A 24,951-nucleotide genomic window follows, 5' to 3' on the forward strand; every position below is an offset into this window, starting at 1 on the left:
TCAATAGAGTATACTTTAAAACAGTCTTATTTGTAACTTTCCATGGAAAAGAATGTAGATCACAAAAATGCTTACCTTTTTTTTTTAAGATTTTATTTATTTATGAGAGACGCAGAGAGAGAGAGGTAGAGACATAGGCAGAGGGAGAAGCAGGCTCTATGCAGGGAGCCCAATGTGGGACTCTATCCCAGTACCCTAGGATCATGCCCTGGGCCGAAGGTAAATGCTTAACTGCTGAGCCACCCAGGCGTCCCAACAAAAATGCTTACCTTTCTGTGTATCTGCTATTTTAGTACTACATTAAACCTTTTATAATGTCGTTTAGAAGAATGTTTAATGAGCACCATTCTAATAAGAAAGGAAGTTAACCTTTACAGTGCCCCATATAAGGTTCCAAATACAGCCAGCACTTTGATACATTATCTCAGTGAATCTCCCAACTGCCCCTGTAGGGTTTATAGTACAATCGTCCCCCACTTATCCTCAAAGAATATGTTCCAAGATTCCCAGTAGATGCCTGAAACCCCAGGTGATACTGAACCCTATATATACTATGATTTTTCCTGTACATACATATCTATGGTAAAGTTTAATTTATAGGTTAGACACAGTAAAAGATTAACAGGACTAGTGAAATAGAACACTTATAACTCCATACTGTAATAAAACTTATATGAATGTGGTCTCTGTCTCTCTAAGTATCTTGTTGTTCTGCACTCACTCATCTTGTGATGATGCGAGATGATAAAATGCATACACGATGAGATGGACGTTGTGATATAGTGTTACATAGTTGATTTTCTGACCGTACATCAGGAGGATCATTTGCTTGTAGCTGAAACCATGGAAGACAAAACTGTGGATAAAGGGGAACTACTATATTTAACCTTGTTTTACATATGAAGAAACTGAGGCCAGGAAGTTTACCAGAAGGGATAAGAAGTAAAGTCCTTAGGTCATCTCAGACACAGCGCTTATCATATCCACATCATCAAACTTTCTCAAACCTCATAATAACCCATAGCTCAAAGGGATTAAATGATTTGTAAGGACTTGAACCTATCTCCATGGGTTTCTAACTTCAAAATCTATGCTCTTTCTACTGTACCACACTTCTCTATGCCTCAAACAAGTTTTAGAGATACCCATTAGGTAAATAAGTCTGAGATAATTGTGAATAAGATTGAGTTAGTGAATGTTAAAGTAATTTGAGAATTGTGATGTGTGATTCTCATATGAGAGGTTTCCATCAGTGATTTTGGAAATGCATGGTGAAATTGACCAGAAACTCCAGGGCCCATTTTTACCCTAGCAGCTGAGGTGGGATGAGTTTGAAATGTGTGTTTGGGGTAGAATGAGAGGGAATGAGAGTGGGAAGATAGACCTTTCAAAGCACCAATAGCTAGTCACTATACATCTGAACATCAGAAGTCAGTTTTCCAGGCCAGTCATAGCCAGCTGTTCATCCATGGAAAATGAAATATAGTAGCTCTCACAGGGAAAATCATTCATAATTGAGTAGAGCCACCTGTATATATTATATAGTTATGCAGTCAACTATGCCAATTGAGATATTCCTGGGAAATTTAACATTCATGGAAGTAAAATAGAAGGAGAAAGCCATCTAGGGACACTGGGTAGGATCCCCTCCCCCCCCAAGGATATTTTGAGTACATGCAAGTTTCTCTATTTCTTCTTCCTACTCTTGCTCTAGCTGTCCATGACCTTTTTCTGCTTTATACCACCTGGAAGCCTATGTGGATAGGGACTGACAACACTTATCTAGTTACTTGTACATTTTAGTGACAGTGTATCACCACACTTTGTTTTTTCATTTGTTTATGCATGTCTTTGTTTTCAAAATCATGTTAACATATGTCAAATGAAATAATATTCTCATCTTAATTAACTTGGCAGAAGCTAACCCCCAACTCCATCAAAATCTTTAAACAATGTTAATTTTACTTTCCACATTAACATTGAGGAGTAGTTGGATTTTCTTTATCTTATCTTTCCCAGTAATGTCTTTTGATCTGTACCTGGCTTTTAGTGTAATATATGATGCTAAAAATTGAAGTTTCACTAATTTATTAGAAAATATTGAGTTCATATGTGTATTGGCCAGTATGCTAGGTATAACAGGGAATATAATTTTATTAGAGGAGATGAGATATAGGTAAATAGAATATGAAGTAGAAACAGTTGTTACTGATTTGACTTTCTTCTGCATTCAGTTTAGATTTGAGTATTTTTAGAACCATAGAATTCTCATAGAACTTTCAAAATGGAAGGGCTTTTTAGAGATTTACTAGCTGTGTGACTAAACAAATTATTTAACCTCTATTAGCCTTAGTTTCGTCATCTATAAATTGGAGGCATTAATCGTTCCTACTTACAGTGTTGTAAGAAGTTAAATGAGTTTGTATATTAGAACAATGGCTGGCACCTACTAAACTCTCCAAAAAATGTGAGTTATTAAGTCATCCTCGCTTGATGGCTGTGATTTTTTAAACAAGAACATTGAGGTCTAGGAAGAGTAAGTCACTTCATCAGGTTTTATTTGGATTAGCTATTAGATGATGTGTGTTTTCCCTATGATGATAAATAAGGTGGTCTTTCATGGGTCATATGAAAATTTTCAGTTTATGTGTCTTACATAAATACTTGTAAGTTACATGTTACATAAGCACTTGTAAAATAGCTGTCAAAAATAGAACAAAATATTTAAGAGTTACCCACAAATAAATTAAGTTCAAAATATCATTCAGATTGAATCAGTGAAAAGAGGGAAGTTGGGGAGGGCTTCTTGGGATTTGTGTCATTTACTGAAGGACACCTAGAATTGATAGCCACCTGAGGAAGTGCTGGGGAGGCATATTTGAGGGGATTTCACAGGTACAAGACACAAGGTAAAAAAGGCATATGTCAGAAAACTAAAATCAGATAATAAGGATAGGATAATAAACAAAGCCTGCTCAAGGGGACTTGACCCAGAAGATAAGAAGAGACCATTGAAGGATTTTAACCAAAGGACTGATGTGATCCTATATGTGTTGTAGACAGCTCTCTATGACCTGTCACGTAAGGGATAGAGATAATGATTAGTGCAAGTGAGTTAGAAGGAGGGAAACCAGCTAGTTGACCGTTTCAGTGATTAAGGCAAAAGATGATGAGACTCTGATTTAAGGTAATGTCAGGTGGGATCAGCGTGAAAGAAATGAATTTGAAACATCAGGGGACAATTTATCTGGGAAAATCCATGCTTTTCTTGAGCCATATTGCTTTGCTCTTCCAGTGCTAGAGAATCTTATAAATCGTGGACTTGATGTCAAACTAAGTAAATAGAATAAATGCTAAGTTAGACCATGTTATCAGCAGAATATGCCAGATCTATAGGCAGACAGAAAAACTAGAAAACTGAATCTGAAATCAGTCAACTGTTGCAAATCAAGAAGATCAGTTGCTCAGATGAATTTGTGATGAAAGATACAATTTCTCCAACCTTAAAGGCATAGCACTTTGAACCACCTCCTGACAGGCTAATTTGGTTTCTAGACATACTTTTTATTTCAAAGACACTAAAATAACTACTGTACATCCATTGTTTTAAATAAGATATACTTGCCCTTTCCTCACTTAGATATCCTGCACATTACCAGAGTTGGAGCAGAATTGAAGGTTCCCAGAATGATTAAAAGCTAACATGTGAAGAAATGGCATTTCTTTGAACTAGGTTAAAAAGCTAGAAATTGCTGCTAATGTGCATATCCCCTAAAGCAGCTGGTCCCAAATATTGCCCAAATTACTCTCCGTGAAGTGGAAAGCACTAGAAGAACTTTATAGTAATTATCAGCATGAGAATGAGCACAAAAAAGCAAGGCAAGGGGAGATAGGAGGATGGCCTGGGTTGTCCTCTTCAGTCTTGAGTGGCCGTCTTTAGTCTTAGGACAGGACTCCCTTTGTCTGTCTTTTCTGCTATAACATCTATGCAGGGTCCCAGAACCATGAGGATCACAAGTACTGTTTTGCTATCAGGGTCCCTTGGCTGCTTTCCTCTCTTCCTTTCTCTTTCCAGCCCTCCCCAACCTGCTCTCCCCTACTACCTCCTGTGCAGCAGCATAGTAACAAACTGTTCTCTAGAATCAGAAGGGAAAGAGCTAATGTTTATTGAATACCATGCAGGCAGCACTATAGTGGTCCCATCCTGTTATTTCATTTTACCTTGGCAGTAGCCACTTAGGTAAATACTACTATCTGTTTTGCAAATGAAGAAGCCATAGTGCAAAGATGTGAAGAAGTTACTTCCTCAGAATCACACATCATGTCCACATGTCCGTGGTTCCACTCCAGCATTGCCATTAACTTCCTGGGAGATTTTAAGCAAGTATTTTTTTCTCTATCATCTTTAGTTTCTTCTTCTTTTTTAAAAGAAGGAGATTAAACTACATGATATGTCAAGTCCCGACCAACTCTAAATAGTTCTAAGACTGTTTTGGATATATCGAGTTAGTAATTGGAATAAGACATAATACATTAGTGTCTATTAGTTCATATAGTTGTTTTTGTTATTGGATCTGTTCTGTTCATCTGAGCTTCCCATCTTCCTCCTCTCTTTTGCCATTGTTAACAATTTGTATATTTTATTCTTATTTTTATTCTTTACAAATACTTTTTTGAAATACAGTTTAATCACATTGAATATTAAGTTTTATAGTTTTTCACTTAAAGGATGTCATCTGCCTAGTTCTGTTATTTTACACAGTCTTTATAGCCATCATTTTTAATGATTACATAATTTGATTGAATGGATATGCAACTGTTTGCTTAATTATTCCCCTAGTTTGATGGTCCAACTTTTATAATAATGTTTTGATAAACATGTAAGCATTTTTTTCAGTGCTGCAGAACATATTCTTAAGTTAGCTTCCCAGAAATGCAAGATTAAGTCAAAGAATTAGAATATGTTTAAAGGTCTTGGCTGCACAGAGTCAAGTGTGCTCATTTAAAAAATAAACCTTTGCATGTTAAACCAAGAACCTTCTGGTTAAGACCAACCAGAAAACATCAGAATGGCAATTTTTTTTTTGTTTCCCACATTTTTGGTTAGGAAACACAGAGCCACTGAGCTGAGGTCATCATTGTTATATACCAATTACAGTGTTTCTACAGTAGAAATTGTTGCAAACCAGAAAGAAATAGGTAAAAAAGTTTTGCCAATTTTCTGCTCCTCCACATGTGTACTGGCTATGAACAGAGTTGACTATGGGACTACAAATATTCCCTAGGGAAGAGAATACACATAGTATGTCCAAGACAAGTGCCAGAAGCTTTGGAGACTACATGGAATGTAGATTAGCCTCTGGTCTTGGAGTTTATATTCTGTTTGGGAAATAAGATATAAGTAACCAAAAAAGCAATCTAAGCAAACCAAAATCCTGGAATCAAATGCTAGATTATGAGTTAGATTAATTCCTCAACTAAGATTTATTGAGCATCTACCTTGTATAAAGGATGATTCTAGGAGGTGGCAATAACAGCATTTTCCTTAGAAATTTCTGTGCTAGTTGGGGGAAATGGAAAATAAATAGCAAGTGATAATTTCTCTGTAGAAAGATTGAGTAGAGTAAAGGGAAAGCGGGAAGTGGAGTGTGACAGAGGATGGGGGATCCAGCGGGTGAGTGGAGGTATTATTTTATATAGGATGATCAGGGAAAACCTCACTGAAAGGTACCATATGGATAATTGGGCAAAAGAAATTCTTTCCTGGCAAAGGAAGCTGCAAATTTAACTGTACAAAAGCAATAGAGAGTTTAGTGCAGCAGTTGTCAAATTGATCCTTGGATCTTTGGCATCCCCACGATACATTCACAGGATCTAAGATCCAAAGTATTTTCATAATAATACTAACTCTATTTGCCTTTTTCACTGAGTTGATATTTGCACTGGCAGTGCAAATACAACAGTGAGTAAAAGTAAAACTGCTGGCAGCTTGGCACAAATTAAGGCAATGACCACACATTGGGGCAAGGCAGAGATGCCAGACTCACTAAGAGTGTTCTTGATGAAGCAGTAAAATGTGTTAATTTTATCAAATTCCAATCTGTGAGTACATATATTTTTAATATTCTGTATGAGAAATGGGAAGTATGAATAAAGCAGTTCTGCTTTACATCAAAGTACTTGGTTGTCTCTAGAAAAAGCACTTGTAAAATTGAGCTGTCAGTTGAATTATTTACTTTTTTTATGGGTCACCTTTTTTACTTAAAAGAATGACTAACAGGCAAACTGTGATTATTCAGATTTGGTATCTGGCAGACATTTTCTCAAAAATGAACTAAGGGAGCCTGCCACTTCAAGGAAGACAACTAATAGCATTTGTTGACAGTGATAAAATTCAGGCTTTCAAATGTAAATTTGAATTTTGGAAAACTTGTGTCTGCCACCATGGATCTTGACAGCTTCCTAGTAATTAATACAGATTTTTAAGTTAGGATTATGATGATGTCAAGTATTATAAATTTTTGATGTTGCATAATAAATGTGCCAACATTGGGAAATCTGCATAACTCAGTGAAACCATATTTTCCAAATGACCAATGCATGATGTTACGAAATCCATGCATGTATACTTTGGATGGAAGATCCATTCAAAGTATAAGGTTGACCAGTGGATATTAACATTAACAGGATATGAAAAGTTCATCAGTAAGGTTTCAGATTTCATATTTCAGCTAACATGTAAGAAAACAACCACTGGGTGAGTTTTGTATAATAGTAAAGGATGATATACACGATTACCTGAAAATTCTATTTAAACACACCTCCCTTTTCCAACTACATATCTCCAGAATATTTTCTTCGTATACCTCACATACTTCACCCAAAAAGATATACAGTAACAAATTAATGCAGAAGTGGAGATATCCAGCAGTCTTCTGTATTAGGTCAGGCACTAAAGAGATTTTCAAAAATGTAAAACAATACCATTCTCACTAAATTATTTTCTTTTGGAAGATACATTAAATTTCATAAAAATATATTATGTAAACATGTTTTGTTAGGTTAAAATTAATATGTTTAATTTCTCAATTTTAATCTCTAATATGATAGATCTAACCCAGATAAACAAAAGCTCCTTGCAATCCCCCCAAATTTTAAGCATTTAAAGAGTTTCCAAGACCAAACAGTTTGAAAATCCCTAGCTTTGAGTAGAGTAATTGAGGGAAGGTGGTGGGAAAGTAGGTCAAGGAAGTAATGAGGAATCAGATTATGTTGGGTTTAGTAGGTCTGCATGAGGACTTGGCTTTAACTCTGGGTAAGACAGGAAGCTATTGGAGGTTTTGAGCACAGGAATGCTAATACCTGAGACATGTTTTAAAAGGCTCACTCTGGTAGCTGTATTGAAATTAGACTAGAGGGGCAGGGATAGACCATTTAGGAGGCTATTGCAATAACTCAGGTTAGAGGTGATGATGACTTAGACCCAAGGAAGTAGGAGAGGAAGTGGTGAGCAGTGGCCCAAATTTGGACATATGAAAATTATGGCCAATGGAATTTACTGCTGGGGACATGGAATATGAGAAGAGAGGAGTCAAGGATGACTGCAAGGATTTTAGCCCGAGCCATTTTAGAAGATGAAATGAAGCAGAAAAGACTAAGAACAAGTTTGAAGGCAAGAGGTGGAAGAACTAGGAGCTTAGCTATAGACATATGCTCAGAATAACTAATAGATTTTCAGACGATTGTGTTGTTTAGGTCTTCTTTATCTTTACTTTTATTTTGTCCTCTTGACCTGTCTTATTCTGAAAATGGTGTGTTAAAGTATTGTATTACTAGTGTTACTCTGTTTTTCCTTGCATTTCCTATAATTTCTACTCTCTAATAATTGCTATTTTGGTGGGGATATAGAAATATTTATAACTCCATGTGGCAAGTTTATGATGCTTATATGGAATAGTATACCCTTACCTTATTCTGAAGAGATACATGTTGAAGGAATAGCAGAACATAAAAATGGAGCACAAATTTGCCAAAGTGATATAACACTTTAGCTTCAGAAACAGAATTATGTTTGCTATGTCCTGGGCCACTATTCTTTTTATTGTACCACAGTTCATTGAAATGTGATTGCTGGAGATTTATTTCTTCCTTCCCTGATTTCTTTTCATCTTTTGGTTTGGGATCTTCCAGAATACTGGCTTTATGTAATAGTTTTCCTAAGACCCCAGGTCTCTTGTTTTTTTTTTTTCCAATATATTTGACTTTATTTAATTTGTTGGTTATATAATACCAAAGAGAGCCATCATATGTTTCCATGGAAATAGCTATAAGCTTTATTCCCTTATGTCTTATTCCTCAAGAAAGTGTGATTAGTTTCCCAGTTTCTAGACTAGTTTTAGGCTGACTTCACACACTGTTTTTTACACATTGTCCTATTGCAGAGAGACTGAGCAACCTCTACTTTAATGATTATACCTTCTCTTGCTCCCCACCGCCAATTTGATACATTCGAACGAACTACTATAACATGTGCTTGGCATAATTCAGGGTGTTAGGATACATGCCATGTAACTTTGGCCATAGGGTTCTTTTGGGATATCAACATAGATAAGAGAATGGTATGGCCGAAAACAAACCATAGGCCAAAATCAGACCTTAGGAACTCTAGGCCAGTCACCAAAGCTGTGTTGAAGAATAGGTCGGAGAGCAAGCCAAGTACATGAATCAGGCATTAGCAAGGCCTAGATACCAAAGGCTTATAACAAATTTCAAAGAACATATAGAACATGAAGGAAGTCTAAATGATGTTTCCCAGACATTGCCATACTATGGATCCAGTGGGCCTGCTGTTGCAGATTTGAAATGGGTGGGGATACTCCTAGCACTAAAAAAAAGTATGCTCTGGTTAAATTATATAGCTAGTTGGAGAGATAAGACTTAATAATAGTGAAAGTAATTAGAGAATGAACAGTTCTCCTCCTATTCCCCCAAGATGTGAAGTTATGTTAATGTAGTATTTAGCCAAAATACTATTAGATTAATGAGGCCATCATGCAAATTAAAGTTTAGAACAGTTAAGAGTTTGATAAGAAACAGGCAAAGCTGGGAAGTTAAAAAAAAAAAAAAAGCAATAGAGTGGATTTAGACCCAATATACCAAAGGAAATACGTGGGTGTGTGCGCACATGCGTGTACCCATTTAGATGGGAAAAGAATATTGAATAAGGAATCAAGAGACCTGAATTATCTATCTACTCTTGCTGTTTCTTCCCTCCTAAAGGAAATGCCTAGTACTAGCAATTTGAAAAACTAAAAAGCAAAATACCAACTTTATTTTATCAGGATTCCAAGACCTCAAGAGAAAATTAATGAGAACATGTATATGTTTGTTCAGTTGTTCTGAAGATTGAAAGAACTGAAGGAAATAAACATTGGTTGTGGAGTTTATATGTCTCAGGCACTTTACTATAACTGCTCATATAATTTTCCAACAATGCTGTGATTCTGTGAGTGAGATTATTCCCCATTTTAGAAAGGGGATAGTAAGCTCAGAAATGAGATATGACTTGTACAAAATCATACCACTTGGAGATGGCAGATTCAAGGTGGAAACCAGATCATTTTGATTCCAAAACCCATAAACTTTTCACTAGGTCTGACATTTGAATCATACCAGTCTTACTAGGCTCTATCAATCAGTTTATTTTTTGCCAATATTTTTGCACCATAGGAGAGTACTGCAAACATTTAAAAGAACAGGCTGAGTAGGAGTATCTGCTCTGTGATAGGTACTATATAAGGTAATTTACATTATCCCTAGTTCTTTTAGTGTTGTGAGGTAGATATTATAATCCTAATTTTTAAAAAATTCCCAGAGTTTGTGACTTGCCCCCTGTCCTACACCTACTATGTAGTAGAGCTGGAATTTAAATCCAAGTCTTTCTGACTCCAAAGCACAAGCATTAGTGTTCTTGATTCAGGTTAAATTGGAATTGATTCACTACAAAAAAAAAGCCCCAAAGAAATGTCAGGTACACTCCTACACTGTGTTCCAAAAAGGTCTTTGGATCTGAATGAATTACATTTAAAGGGCCAAAAGAACACTTGGAAGAGAAGGGTTTCAGTATCACCATTGACTGCCCAGCTACAGGCTTGGGCAGAGCAGCATAGGGAGGCCATGGCATGGTTTATGGTGCCTGCTTGTTACTACAATAGATGAAGAGCCTCTGTGCCTAACAGAGGCCAACCCTCCACTTGTTCCCTTTACTGCATCCTCTCTTGCCTCTCCTTCATCTACCTCACTGGTTTCTTACTGCAACCTCTTTCTGAAACATTCTCATCAGCATACGGTCAAGTTGTGATGACTTCCATCTTTCAAAACTCTCCCTTGACTGCTCTGCCGTGCATCTCTGAAGTTTCACAGTATGTTAATTTCCTATGGCTGCTGTCGTAAATGACCACAAACTTGGTGGCTTAAAACAACACAAACTTATGATGTCGCAGTTCTGCAGGTCAGAAGTCTGAGTGAGATCATTGGTTCTCTGTTCCAGTCTCACGCAGCCAGAGTCAAGGTATTAGCTAGCCTGGAGCATCTGGGGGAGAATCTGCTTCCAGGCTCATTTGGGTTGAATTGGGAGGATTCCAGTCCATGCAGTTGTAGGCTTGCGTCTCCATTTCCCTGCTATCTGATGTCTGGGGGAGCGGGGGGGCTTGCTGGGAAAAGGGAGAAACTTAGCTTTTAGAAGCTTCTTATATCCCCTGGCTTGTGGCCCCTTTCATCATCAAAGTCAAAACAGAGGATTGAGTCCTTTGCACATTTTGAATCTCTCTGATTTCCACTTTATGCCTCATCTCCCCTACTTCCAGCTGGGGAATGACCTTAGCTTGTAAGGATTCTTCATGTGATTAGATTGGGCCCACTTAAATAATTTATGATAACTCCCTATTTTAAGAATTCAACCTTAATTATATCTGCAATATTTCTTTTGCCATGTAACATATTTACAGGTTCTAAAATTAAGGCATGAATAGCTGAAGGCCATTCTGCCAGCGACACACAATAAAACTTCTTAAAAAAAAAAAAAAAAAAAACCTGATCTGTAATCATTCTACTTCTATTATTTCATGAGCTCCGCAGCCCCTTCCAATTGCTCTTCAGTCCCCACTGTTCTGGCGAACTGCACTTAGCAAGAACACATTGACCTCCTTGTTGACAAAGCCTTCTCTGACCTCATTTTGTGCAGTATTTCCAGCACTCCCTCCTCCTTGAACCATTACCGTCTCTTAGCTCCTGGGATGTTACACACAATGGATTGTCAGTTCCTGTCCCACTCACTATGCGTTGCCAGTTTCCTTTAGCTAGACTTCTCCACTTTTCAGCCTCTGGTTGGGAAAGGGCTCCAGGGCTCAGTCCTAGGCCCTCTCCTGTACTGTTCTACATACTTTTTCTCCTCCCAAGTGATTTCAGTCGGTCCCCTGTCTTTATATACTGTCTGTATGCAAATTAATACCAAAATTATCTCTACCCTTGACCTTTCTATAGAACTCCAGACTCATTTATTTGACTACCTACTTGTTATCTCTACTATCTAAGTCATAAATGATGCACATGATACAACTAGAACAGATTCTCAGGTCGCAATCACCTCCTCCCAAACCTCCAACTCCTTTTGTCTTCCCTGTTTGGTGAATGATCAAAGACCTAAAATTCATCCTGAATCACTTTCCCTCCCTCTGTTCCATCTGTGAGCTCTGCTTACAAAACCTGTCTTGTCTTTATCCACTTCTTTGTACCTTCATGGCTGTCACATTAATCTCCATCACTGTTACCTTTTGGTTTTTTTTGTTTGTTTGTTTTGTTTTTTTTATTTTTATTTTTTTTTAATTTATTTTTTATTGGTGTTCAATTTACTAACATACAGAATAACCCCCAGTGCCCGTCACCCATTCACTCCCACCCCCCTCCCTCCTCCCCTTCCACCACCCCTAGTTTGTTTCCCAGAGTTAGCAGTCTTTACGTTCTGTCTCCCTTTCTGATATTTCCCACACATTTCTTCCCCCTTCCCTTATATTCCCTTTCACTATTATTTATATTCCCCAAATGAATGAGAACATATAATGTTTGTCCTTCTCTGACTGGCTTACTTCACTCAGCATAATACCCTCCAGTTCCTTTTGCATGGACTTCTACAGTCAGCATCCTACCCAATGTCCCTGGTTCCGATATTTGCCTTCCCATAATCCATTCTCCATAGAACATCCAGGGAGATATATTTCAGAAGCAAATTAGATCATGTTCTTACCATGACCCAAAAAACCCTGCATGATCTTACCCCACCTGTTTTCTGACTCCCTCTTGTGCCATTATTTCCTCTATTCCCTCTGCTGGAGTCTCTCTGGCCTTCTTTTAGTTTCTTAAAGAAGTCACGCTCATTATTTTCTTAGGGCCTATACACCTGCTGTCTCATCTGCTGGAACACTCTGCCCTAGATCCTCATATGCTTGATTTCTTCTTGTTGTGCCAGGCTCAGGTCAAATGTCACCCTCTTAAGAGCTTTTCTTGATGATCTCTCTGTCATTCTCTGTTTTTTTCTTCATAGCACTTAACCACCATCTGAGATTAATTTGTGTACTTCTACTCCTGCTTCATACTGGAGCCTTCCACATAATATATTCTTAATAGAGAATGTTTGTTGGATGAATGAATGTACAGATGAGTGAATGGTATGATGGAAAGAGCAAGGATTTTAGAGGTAGACATTCTGGATTTGAATTCCAGCCTTGCCTCATTAGTTACATGCCCTTGGCCAAGTTACTCAAGTTTTAGTAGCCTCATCCATTAAATAGAAATAATGACATTTGCATCATAGGCAAGGCTTCAAAGCCCATTGTTTTAACTGCCAGTATATACAGGTCTTACGCACCCTAATAAATTTTATTGACAATGATAATTGTCCATATTGCCTTACTGCCTCTTTCATCATAAGTGCCCAATAAATAAATGTCTGTTCCATTTAAGTAAATTTAATTGCATCATTAGGAGATACCCATTTGTAAACTGCTTCTTTTCTCCATTCTTGGCCTTAACAGTTTGTCTGCCTTTTAGCAACTTTATTAGTCATTGTTATGGCCAAGGGAATAAGGATTAGATATACACATTTGTGCACAGATCAAAAAAAGTTCGTCAAGGAGAGATCATTTCTATACAACTTTATATGCTACTACCTGCCTTAGATGTGCTTTTGCCTTTATGATGAACCTCACCATTACTTTTTCCATATGTAGGGTCATAGTACCCACCCTGCATCTGTTGGCAGAATCATTGTATGTTAGCACCCCTTAAATGTCCTGTGGACTCTTCTCAAGCTGGCTTTAGCATCTCTCTCTAACCTTATCTGTTTCTCCTTCTTATGGACGTAAGTCACACAGAACATGCTTTTCTGTAGCTCTGTGCTTTTTTTATGTACTTTCTCCTCTGTTTGAAGTACTCTCACCCTCCACCTTTGCCCTTTTCCTAATGCAAGATCTAGTCATTCTTCAAAGGTTTGTTAAAATGTCACTATGAAATCTTGCCTGAGAAGTCTCCCCTGCCTGTCTCCCTTGCACCCTCTCCCTTCCCTTGCAGAGTTAGTCACTCCTTCCTCCAGATTCTTAAAACCCCTGCATATGGATACATTTTGGTACCACACTCATGAATCACCTTTAATACTTTATTTGGGCACACCTGGGTGACTCAGTGGTTGAGCGTCTGCCTTCAGCTCAGGTCGTGATTCCAGGGTCCTGGGATCAAGTCCCGCCTCAGACTCCCCACAGGGAGCCTGGTTCTCCCTCTGCCTATGTCTCTGCCTCTTTAAATAAATAAATAAAACTTTATTTTGACATAATTTCAGCCTTACAGAAAAATCGTAACAAAAATACAAAGAATTCTCTAAGTATTAACATTTAGCACATTTGCCTTAGTAGTCTCTCTCAATAAATAATACATATTTTTTCTGAACCATTTGACAATCACTTGTATACATAATGTCCCTTTATTATGATAGACTTTAGTGTATACTTTCCTAAAACAAGGGCATGCTCTTCTGTAAGCATAGTACTATTATTAAAATCAGAAAATTAGGGGCACCTGGCTGGATCAGTTGGTGGAGCGTGTGACTCTTGATCTCCAGGTTGTGAGTTCCAGCCCTGCGTTGGGTATAGAGATTACTTAAGAATAAAATATTTTTAAAAACCAGAAAATTAATGTTGACCTAGTATTTAGAGATAATCTGTAGACCTTCTAATGTTATTAAAACCAGAAAATTATGGGGAATATAAAAATTAATGAAAGGGAATAAAGGGAAAGGAGAGAAAATGAGTGAAAATATCAGTGAGGGTGACAAAACATGAGAGACACCTAACTCTGGGAAACGAAAAAGGGGTAGTGGAAAGGGAGGTGAGCGGGGAGTTGGGGTGACTGGGTGATGGGCACTGAGGGGGGCACTTGGAGGGATGAGCACTGGGTGTTATGCTATATGTTGGCAAATTGAACTCCAATAAAAAAAATTTTTTTAAATAGAAAATTACTAGCCATACAATACCAGTAGCTAATCTATAAACTTTTTTCATATTTTGCTAGTTGTCCCAATGATGTCCTTTGGGGATAAGAAAATTGGAGTTCATGAGTTATGCTTAATTATCAGGTCCTTGTAGCTGGAACCACTTAGCTGGAACCGTTTTTTTCTATCATTCTTACTTGTCTCATTAATATTTCCTTCTAAATATTTGTTCAGTTATCTTATAGATTGGGTCTCAGTTTAGGTTTGTCTGGTGTTACCTCATGATTAGATTCAGAGTGTATATTTTTGACACACATATTCTAGCAGTGACTTTCTTCTCAAAGCACATGATAATCTGTTCGTTTCATTACTATAGTAACTTTGGTTACTTGGTCCGGCAGTATCTACCAAGTTTCTTCACTTCATTCCTTTGTGGAGAAATATTCTGAGACTATAAATATCCTGTGTCTCACCAAGTTTTCACCCACTTTCATATTTATTAGTTGGGGTTCTACTATAAGCAACAGCTTTCCCCTTTTCTATGTTTTTTTTCAATGCATTAGTTACATTTAGTAGGGTCCCACACTTATTTGATTCAATAATAGTTTATTGTCATTATTTGTTTTGATGCTCAAACTGTCCCAGATTTGGCCAGTAGAAGCCCCTTGAAGTTGGCTCCTGGTGTCCTCTTGACATGTCCCCATTGCTCTTTGAGCATCCCCATTACTTTCTGACCAGTATGTTCCAGGTTTGTCTTGTACCTTCCCGATCCCAGTCCGTACCCACTGAGTTGTTATTGTGTAAAGGTAACGAACCTTCTCAACATTGTGCTTTTGTAGGACAACAATCCTGTTGGGTTTTCACCTTAGACAACTGGCAAACTTGATACTTAGCATTTACTAAATTGTCAACTGATGTGGTCAAACGAATTAACATATGAATTGCCCCTTCCTGGACTCCTGAAGGAAGAAAGACTGCTTCCTTCCTCCTAGGCTACCAGACAGAATGTGTGCACCAAAGACTAGAATCTTGCATGGCTCTGCCACCTTCACTCCTCTGAGGCTTGCTTACCTTACTTGTCAAAGAAAGATGATACGTCACCCTCACAAGATTGTTACGAAGGCTACATGAATATGCAAGAATTTTGTCAAAGTTTTGTTGATTAAGAGTGTAATCCTGTCAAACTTAGTAGCATCAAATGTGTTGGAGAATATTCTGATCTTTCTAACAGAAATTTCTCTGAAGTAGGACAGTCATTAAATTATTTAATTATTTACATTTGGAAAAATAAGAAAAGATTGTGTTTAAATGACAAACTCAAGGTCATACCATAAGGGACAGAACTAGAATTAGATCCCCAGTCCCCTGACATCACTCCAATTCTTTTTCCCCAACTAGGATAATTAAGTTAGAATGTGGCAGAAGAGGACTTCCTGATGGGAAGAACTTCCAAATCCTGGAGTCCCTCAGGATAGTTTAAGAAATCCATTATTAAGAAGCTTTTAAATTAGTATGAAGCTTAATCTCAGTGCTGGCTTCTCACACGTGACCTGAATGCCCTGATTTTTCTGAACTATTGAATGTAATTGGTTAGTTCTTCTGCCCAGATCTTTCAGGTCAGAGAGGGCAGCCTCTCTGACAGTTGGCATCATGGACGTTTATGTGTAGCTTTAAGGGAAGAACTATCTTCTGATTGTTAGAAGGCCACATAAAGACCTGTTCAATTCATCTCATCTCTGTTTTCTTTTTTTATTCTACAAACACGTGCTGGGTCCCAGCTAAGAACTTGGTACCTTGTCATATGATGGCAGGAACTCCAAAGTAAATCCCTTACTTCCTTGCCCAACTCAGACTCCATGGTCTTACTAGAGATACAGGGGACAACTTAGGATTTTAGAGTAATCAGTTTAAATATTTGGGGGACACCCGGGTGGCTCAGCGGTAAAGTGCCTGCCTTTGGTCCAGGGCGTGATCCTGGAGTCCCAGGATCAAGTCCCACATCAGGCTCCTTGCATGGAGCCTGCTTCTCCCTCTGCCTGTGTCTCTGCCTCTGTGTGTGTGTGTGTGTGTGTGTGTGTGTGTGTGTGTGTGTGTGTGTCTAATGAATAAAATAAAATCTTTTAAAGTAAATAAATAAATATTTTATTTGGCATGTCTAGTTACTCAGGTTTGGGTGTAGAATAAGTAGAGAATTAGACTGGGACTTTTTCTAGGCATGCGTGTTGGGAAAAGAGGGGCAAGGAAGTGATTATAATTATAGGTCAGTGGTTCTCAAACTCTTTGGTGTCAGGAAACTTTGGTATTTTTAAAGACCCCAAAGAGCTTCTATTTGTGGATATTATCCATATCACTATATTAGAAATGAAAACTTAGAATTTTCAAGATATAAGAATATACAAGTGTATATTCTGTTAGCTGTCAAAATAATGATATCACATATAGAGTCTGGAAAACTCCATTGTGAGAGATTGAGAGTGAAAAGGGGAGATAATGTTTTAGTATCATGAGAATAATTTTCATTTTACCCCTAAAAGGATTTCAAGGTCCTGAAGGAGCTCCCAGAGCACACTCTGAAAACTATGGGTTTTGTTGTTTTTTTTTTAAAGATTTTATTTATTTTTTCATGATAGAGAGAGGCAGAGAGAGGAGCAGAGACACAGGCAGAGGGAGAAGCAGGTTCCATACAGGGAACCCGACATGGGACTCGATCCTGGGTCTCCAGGATCAGGCCCTGGGCTGAAGGTGGTGCTAAACTGCTGAGCCACCCGGGCTGCCCAAAAACTGTGTTTTTTAAGTGCATTTTACTAATAATGGACATAGGATCATTTCAAGTTTTCAGTTACTACAGTAACACTGCTGTAAACATTCATTTACACATATCTGAAGTGTACATGTTCAAGAATTTCTCTGGAGTTTATACCTAAAGTTGGAATTCCAGAATCATAGAATATGTACATCTTTTAGACTTTTTTAGATAATGCCTACAATGTCTCCCAGAGAGTCTTCAGAAAAATGCTGCTGTGAACACTCTAGTACATGTCTTTTTGGTGGTCATGCCACTCATTGCTCTTGGGTATGTACCAAGGTGTGGAATTGCTGGGTGAGAGTATAAAGCTAAGTGGTTTTCCAAAGTGATTTATATTCCCATCAGCAATGCACAACAGTTCTAGTTGCTTTGTATTCCTCACCAATATAGGCACTGTCAGCCCTTTAATTTTAGCAGTTTTGGTGGAGATACAGTGTCTTATAGTTTTAATTTGCATTTTACTGATAATATTCAGCAACTTTTCATATCTTTATCTGCTATTTGTATATTCGGTTTTGTGACATGGTTCTTCAAGTCTCATCTTTTGAAAATTTAATTGTTAGTCTTTATTACATATTTTTAGGAGATTTTCATATTTTCTGCATATTACTTTTCTGACATGTGTTTTGTATATCCTTCCCCACTTGCAAGATTTCTTTTTCTTTTTCACTTTCCTAATGTCTTTTGAGAAAAAGAAATCAATCTTTTTTAGAAATCAATCTTTTTATAATTAATCTTTGTGTGTCCTGTTTGTCCTGCTTAATCTTGCTTACCCCAGAGTTTTGAAGATACTCCCCTCTGTGTTCTTGGAAAAGTTTGATGTTTTAGATTTCATGTTAATTTTTGTATCTGATATAAAATGCAGGGTTCAAGTCTCACTTTTTTCCATATAGATATGTTTGACTCAACACAATTTTATTTTATTTTTAAGATTTTATTTATTTATTTCATGAGAGGACAGAGAGAGAGAGAGAGGCAGAGACACAGGCACAGGGAGAAGAAGGCTCCATGCAGGGAGCCCGATGTGGGACTTGATCCCAAGTCTCCAGGATCACGCCCTGGGCTGAAGGTGGCACTAAACCGCTGAGCCACCCAGGCTGCCCAACTCACCACAATTTTATTGAAGAAGTGTTCCCCTCTACCACCACCACAGAATTACAGGGTCACCTTTATTATAAATAAGACAACTGTGTATATTTTAGTTCTATCTCTGGACTCTGTTTTACTCCATTGATCCATTTGACTATCCTTAACACCAATATCACATGTCTTAATTACTCTAACTTTATAATAAGTCTTAATTTCTAATGATGTAAATACTCCCTCCAGCTTTGCGGTTATTTACCAAGATTAACTTGGCTGTTCTAGATCCTTTGCATTTCCTAATAAAACTTAGAATTAACTTGTCAGTTTGTATACATGCACATTAAAGAAAAACTGCTGGGTTTTGATTGGTATTGCATTGACTCTAAGTCAGTTTGATGAGTATTGAGAGCACAACTTGAATCTTCTGATTCACGATTGTGATATATCTCTTCATGGCCATGTGGTATCTAGATCTTATTTAATTTCTCTTGGAATGTGTTACAGTTTTTACTGTGATATATTGCATGTCTTTCACTGAATATTTGACTTGGGGTTTTTAAATTTCATTTTCTAATTGTTATATATAGAAATAGAATAAAGTTTTGTATTTTGAATTCTATCTAGTGGCCCTTCCAAATTCATTTTTTAATAGGTTTTGTAGATGGGAGGGGGGGTACAGTTAATGTAAAAAAAATTATGTTATATGCAAACAATGCTTCTTTTTTACAACCTGTATTTATAGCTTTTATTTCTTTTTTTTTCTCCTTGTTACATTGGCCTTCAATACAATGTTGAATAGAAGTGGTGATAGTGAATGTTTTTTTATTTTGTTCCATAATTCAGTAGGAAAGTACTCAATATTTCACCATTAAGTTTGCTATTGCCTCTATTGATTTTTTTATAGATGACCTTTTCTATAAGGAAATTCCAAACTTGCTGATATTTTTTATGATGAATGAGTGTTAAAGTTTGTCAAATGCTTTTTTATCTGCATATATTGAGATGATATATGGATTTTCTTTATTTTGCTTATGTGATAGATTCAGCTGATTTTTTTTCTATTGTTAAAAAAATCTTTGTATTTCTGGGATAGATTCTGCTTAGTCATGATATGTTATCCTTTTTATATATTGCTGGATTCAGTTTGCTAATACTTTGTTAAAGATTGTGCATCTATGTTCATGAAGGATGTTAGTCTATAGTTTTGGTTTCTTTTAATATCTTTGTCATGTTTTGGCATGAGGATTATGTTGGCCCCTAAAATGAGTTGGGGAATCTTTCCTTTTCCATTTATTTGAACAGATATCGTACAATTTGTTGTCATTTTTATTTCTTCTTTAAATGTTTGCTTAAATTCACCCATGAAGGCATCTGGGCCTGGAATTTTCTTTGCAGAGGGGTTTTTCATTGCAATTGCAATTTCTTTATTATGTATACAGCTGTTCATATTCTGTGGTCTTCTCTCCATTTTAATAAGCTGCTCTTACAAGGAAGCTGCACCGTTCCATCTAAATTTTCAAATGTAGTTGCATAAAGTTATTTATGATGTCCCGTTACTATCTTTTTAATGCCTGAATTATCTATAATGAAATCTACTCTTTCATTCTTGATATTTGTCTTTTTATATTTCTTAATAAGGCTTGTTAAATGGTTATCTTTTCAAAGAATCAGACTTTGGCTGTTGATTTTCTCTGTAGTATGTCCGCTTTCTTTTTTCCATTGACTTATCCACTCATCTCTATAATTTCCTTACTTCTATTTTTTTCGAGATTAGTTTGCTGTTCCTTTCCTAGCTTTTTGAAATAGAAGCTTAGGTTATTGATATTTAACCTTTCTTCTCTTCTGATACAAATATTTAAAGCTATACATTTGCCTCTTGAGCACTGCTTTAACTAAATCTCACACAGTTGGATCTGTCATATTTCATGAATTTTAAGTTCCAAGAATTTTCTTATTTCTGTTTTTATTTCTCTGATATTTAAGTTATTTACAAGGATATGTTACTTAATTTCTTAGCATTTGGGGGTTTTCAATTAATTTTTTGTTACTGATTCCTATTTAAATTCCACTGTGGTTGGGTGAAAGGGAGTCTGGGAGGATTTATTTATTTATTCATGAGAGACAGAGAAAGAGAGAGAGAGAGAGAGGCAGAGACACAGGCAGAGGGAGAAGCAGGCTCCATGCAGGGAACCCAACATGGGACTCGATTCCAGGTCTCCAGGATCACGCCCTGGGCATAACATATAGAGATGTTGAATCACTGTGTTGTTCATCTGAAACTAAGGTAACGCTGTGTGCGAACTATACTCAAATAAAAAATTAAAATAAAAAAAGAAAAAGCCGCAAGATATCAAGGCAGAAATATATTAAGATTCTTCCTTTTGTTTTTTTTTTTTAAGATTCTTCCTTTTGACACTTTGCATTTCTCTTCTAAGATAGACATATAGTTTATGCATAACTATATTAACATAAAGTTATTAAGCAGTGATTAGAATAAACAAATGAATGCAAATTTATGAATTGAATCAGTTAGTACAAAAAAATCTGCAAATTCTTATGTTCTGGCTTACAGGTCTTTGTTTTTAGAGCTATAAGTCTTTCTGCATTACTGGTAGTAGAGCTGAACACACTAACTTGTTTATCTTCCTGCTGTATTGGAATTTGTTAATATAGAATGATTTATAAAACTTTTCCTAAAACACCAAAGCAGTAGTGTTTTCTAAAAATAAATGTTGAAGATTGTGGCTGAGACTAAATTAATTACTTATTTCTGCTGTGGCTAGAGAACATGTTCTGTATGATTTTAGTTCTTTGAACTTTATTCAGGATTGCTCTTTCACCCAGCATATAACAAGTACTTGAAAAGAAAGTGCATTCTATACTTATTGGGTATAGTGTCCTACAGATATAAATTAAGTTGATTGGTTAATTGGTTGTTTATGTTTTTATCATTTAATTGAGTTATTCAAATTTTTCCTATCCTTACTGATTTTTTTCAACTTCCTAACCTATCAGTTATTGAGAGAGATATGTTCAAAATCTCCAACTCATAATTTGGATTTGTCTGTTTGTCCTTTTCATTCTCTAAATTTTTGCTTTATATGTTTTGTGTTATTACATATATATAAATTTAACTATCTTGATGAAATGTTCCATTTTAATCTAGACCTACTTCTTCCCTTAAAGACTAACTTGTTTGATATTAATATAGCCACATGAGCCTTCTTTTGGTTACTGTCTACAGGGTATATGTTTTTCCATCTGTTTGTTTTTATCTTGTTATCTGTGTCATATTTCAAATGTCCTTATATTTCAAGGCCCTCTTATAAACAGATTTTATTAGGTACTGAGGGGTTTTGGTGCAGTATGTTAGTTTTTTCCTGTTGTTTTACCTAATCCACTTGTATTTAATCTTAATTATTTATTTGGATTTAATTTTGCCATTTTCCTTTTTATTTTCTATTTGTCAGAGTTCTTCCTCATTTCTTTATTCCTCCTTTCTTGCCCTTTGGATTAATCAGGTGTATTTTATTATTCCATTTCTGTCTCCTTAGCTTTTAGTGATACATTCTTTAATTAGTGATCCTATGAAACTTGTATTCTGGACTCATCAATATCTTCTTTAAATAAGTGCTTTGTAACCACTCCTTTGTAACTAGCAAGCACTCCCCAAATAATGTAAAATCCTTAACAAAGTTTGGTTCAATTTATCCCCTACTTCCATCCTTTATGCTGTTGCTTTCATATAATTTACTATAATTATAATATATACATTATAAATTCTATAAACCATTTTATAAGTTTTTGTTTTAGTCAGTTCTTGTTCTAAGTTCTTTAGTCAGTCTAGTTCTTTAGTCAGTCTAGTTCTTTTGTCAGTCTAGTTCTTTAGTCAGTCTAGTTCTTTAGTCAGTCTAGTTCTTTTGTATCTAGCACATATTTTCCCTTTCTTATGCTTTTCATTTCTTCCTGCAATTCCATCTCACTATCTGGGATTACCTTCTTTCAGTCTGAAGAACTTCCTTTTTATTTCCTGTAGTTTAGGTCTGCTGGTGATAAATTATTTCAACTTTGATTTGTCTGAAAATATTATTTTACCTTCAGTTTTAAAAGATACTTTTACTTGGTATAGAATTCTAGGTTGGCAGTTTATAAATCTTAGCCCTTTTATGTATCATTATATTGACTTCTATAGTTTCTGTTAAAAAGTCAGCCATCAGTATTATTGGTGTTTCTATAAGAGTAATGCTTCTTTTCTCTGACTACTTTAAAATTTTTTTATGTCATTTCATTTTATTTTCTTTATTTTCAGCAGTTTAACAGTTACTTGATATAGTTGGGGGATTTTTTTTTTTCTGCTTGTTAGATTGCTGAGCTCCTCTTTTCATTTGTTTCTAAATATTATGTTTGCCTAATTCTCTCTGTCTTCTTCCTCTGGGATTATAGTTACTCATATTTTGGATCCATTGACCATGCCCACATGTCTCTAATCCTCTAATGTTTTTTCCATATTTTTGCTTCACTTTAGATGTTTTATGGGATTTTTCTTCAAGTTTATTAATCCTTTCTTCTGCTAGATCTTATCTTCCCTTAAATCCATCCAATGAGTTCTTAATTTCTCATGTTACATTTAATTTTTTTTTTTTTAATGATAGTCACACAGAGAGAGAGAGAGAGGCAGAGACATAGGCAGAGGGAGAAGCAGGCTCCATGCACCGGGAGCCTGACGTGGGATTCGATCCTGGGTCTCCAGGATCGCGCCCTGGGCCAAAGGCAGGCGCCAAACCGCTGCGCCACCCAGGGATCCCCTCATGTTACGTTTATAATTCCATAATGTTCATTTGGTTTTTTTTATGTAGATTCCTATTTTCTTGGGTGTTTTCCTTTCTTGCATTTTGTTCATCTTTTCCTCTACTTTCTTTAACACATTAATTATGCTTATTTTAAAGTCTCTATTCCATTACATGGATCATATGTGAGTCTCCTTCTATTGTTTTGTATTTTCTCTTGATTACCAATCACTTGTTTCTGCCTCTTTTTACATCTAATATTTTTTTGTGATATACGAATATTTTATATAAAAGAACTGTTGAGGCATCAGCTAATCTCTTCCATCAGAAAGAATTCTTCCTTTCCCCTATTTAAGCTAACAGGATAAGGGCTGATCCTCTCAATCTAATCCTGGATTGAGCTACTTCAGCTCTGGATTATACCTGTAGTTTATATCTGTTTCTTGGATGTGGGCCCTCCTGGGCTCTTGATTTGAGAACCTAATAGGTCTCTCTATCTCCTCAGCCCTGAAAAATTGCAAGAGATTGTCCTACCTTTAGAGGTTGGGGGTTTAGTTCTTTAACCTCTTAAATTCAAAATATGGCATTTATCTTGAAGAAGAGATACATGTCTGAGGTAGACCTCCCTCCTTCTAGTGGGACTCTATTTATCCCCTAAAGTCACAGGATTATGGGAGATTTCATTCTGCCTTCTAGAAGCTCTCAGCCTAGCTTCACATGTCCAATGTGCAGGCTCAGAACTCAGCAAATGTCCCGTGGGGAGAATTGGCCACACACGGAGTTCTAGTCCCAATCTGTCACAGCAGCCTGTTGGATTTCTTTTTCCTCCAGTAGAGGTCCTCTGACTTCCATTCATGCCCCAAATTGACAAATGTCCTCAGGAAAGAAAACATTGACAACTATCTCAGAAGCCCTCCTCACTCAGTTCATCTAGTCCTTGTGATTTCTACAACACTGCAGTGTCACTTCAAAGAAGTATCTGACTTTTCCTAATTTTTGAATCAGCAACACTGCACTGCTGTAATCTGTTACATTCTACCTAGAAGCATAATCAACGTTACCCTCTACCTGCCCATTGTAATTAGTTTGTGAAGTAGTCTCTCTAGTTCTACTCATGCAGCTTCTTTTCATGCTTATAATAAGTTCAGATTCATTTTCACCATCTGCAAAGTCCTACACGATCTTATTGCTACTTCCTTTCTAACCTGAATCCCCTCCACTCCTCTCTTTGCTCACTCAATTCTAGCTGTACTGACCTCCTTACCATTTCTCAAATACACTAACATGTTCCCATCTCAGAATCTTTGCACTTGTTATGTACCCTCTACTTGGGAGGGTTTTTTTTTTTCAGATCTTCACATGGCTTTGCCTTTATTTCATTTGGAAGTTCTGTGTAAATGTCATCTCCTCAAAGAGAACTTTCCTTACTACCCCACATAATTTTCATCATAGCACTTACCTGGCATTATACAGTATATTTATTTGTCTGTTTTCTGTCTCCTCAACTAGGAGGTAAGCTCCACAAGAGTGGCAACTGTGTTTTGTTAACTTATAATAAGTGCTCAGTAACTATTTGTGGGATGAATTAGATCTGCTTACCTTGAAGTATTCTCGGTTTAAAGAATAGATGAATGGTTGGAGTAAAATTGAAAGTACTCTAACATAAATGTCTCCAGAATGCTTTGGGGGTAGAGTGATACTGACTTATTTGGGGAATAATCAGACAAGACCTCAGT

General features: G+C 36.6%; 1 protein-coding gene across 17 annotated transcripts in view; it reads left to right on the forward strand.

Annotated features, from left to right (window-relative positions):
• The window catches only part of SCMH1 (Scm polycomb group protein homolog 1), a 177,539-nt gene that overhangs the window by 108,902 nt on the left and 43,686 nt on the right, over positions 1-24,951 (forward strand). The window lies entirely within an intron of this gene.

Source organism: Canis lupus, chromosome 13 (genome assembly GCF_048164855.1).
Source record: "Canis lupus baileyi chromosome 13, mCanLup2.hap1, whole genome shotgun sequence".
Taxonomy (NCBI): Eukaryota; Metazoa; Chordata; class Mammalia; order Carnivora; family Canidae; genus Canis; species Canis lupus.